We start from the raw sequence: 1,100 nt of genomic DNA on the forward strand, positions 1-1,100 counted from the left end.
GAAACCTATTCACAGAAAAATCAGGATTAAATTAATATTCTGCCATTGTGTATTGACCAGATCTTTCTGCTTAAAGGTTTCCTATTCTTGCCAAATTTATCTTCTACAAATGCCAAGAAATTTTGAAGAAGAAAAAAAACATTTGCAACATCATAAGGAAAACAAAAAATCTAGGGTAAAGCTTGATGGCCATTTCAAATAAAATACTCTCTAAAATAACTACATCGTTTGTTCTACTTGCAGATTTCGCTCTGCGTTTAGAAGCCCTCCGAGATTCTGCTGCACTGGAAGCATGACTGAATCACTCGGAGAGCTCTTCATTAAAATACTGAGAGGTATGAGTTTTGTTATTTGTTTTTTGTTAAACAACAAGAAATAAACTATAAAATGATGAAAGCACTATCAATAAATCCTTTTCTATATAATGTAGCACCTATTGACAAAACAATTAACAACTGTTTTCTAAATGTAGGGTATCTTTAAATTTCAAAAAGATAATCCCCCTAACCTATCTTATAGGTTTAGCCTATCCTTCACCAATCGTTTACCCTCACTAGGACACGTTCCTACCTAACCTGGCTGGAATACCTAGCCAATCTCTTTTTAAACCATCTAAATATACTAACTGCACTTTTCTTCTCTCTAAACAATCTATAATTGTAAAACTTAACAAACATGAGAAATTCAGAGGCAAAAAAATACTCTTTTTTTCTTCCTAAAATTAAACATCATTTCAACACATGAATATAAAAATCTATAATGATACTTGCTCATCACACTCCACTCCAAATAAATATGAGTACTGCTGTATTACTTTTTCTGCTTCAAAATAAATGGTGAAAGTGATTTCTGTATGTACTTATTTTTATCACGACTACTGGATCTGGTGTGTTTCTTTCTCCTGTGGACAGAAGAGTGGCCTCTCTCTTCACCACTGGTTTTCTTGGCAGGCAGTTTCAGTTTCTGGGTCACATCTTTCACATTGGAGGGAGCCACCTGCTGGTGCACCTGTGGCTTGTTCTCCAACTGGTCTTTCTTCTGCTCGGCGGTTGGGCCTGCCACTGCATTCATCAGGGTTACATCAAATTCCAACCTGGGTA

General features: G+C 35.7%; 1 protein-coding gene across 1 annotated transcript in view; it reads right to left on the bottom strand.

Annotated features, from left to right (window-relative positions):
• Window positions 1-116: 116 nt before the first annotated feature.
• The window catches only part of LOC119586105, a gene marked incomplete in the record, with an annotated part of 12,256 nt that continues 11,272 nt past the window's right edge, over window positions 117-1,100 (bottom strand). Inside the window, 1 exon segment of the mRNA XM_037934797.1 lies at window positions 117-1,100.

This window comes from Penaeus monodon, chromosome 21 (assembly GCF_015228065.2).
Source record: "Penaeus monodon isolate SGIC_2016 chromosome 21, NSTDA_Pmon_1, whole genome shotgun sequence".
NCBI lineage: Eukaryota > Metazoa > Arthropoda > Malacostraca > Decapoda > Penaeidae > Penaeus > Penaeus monodon.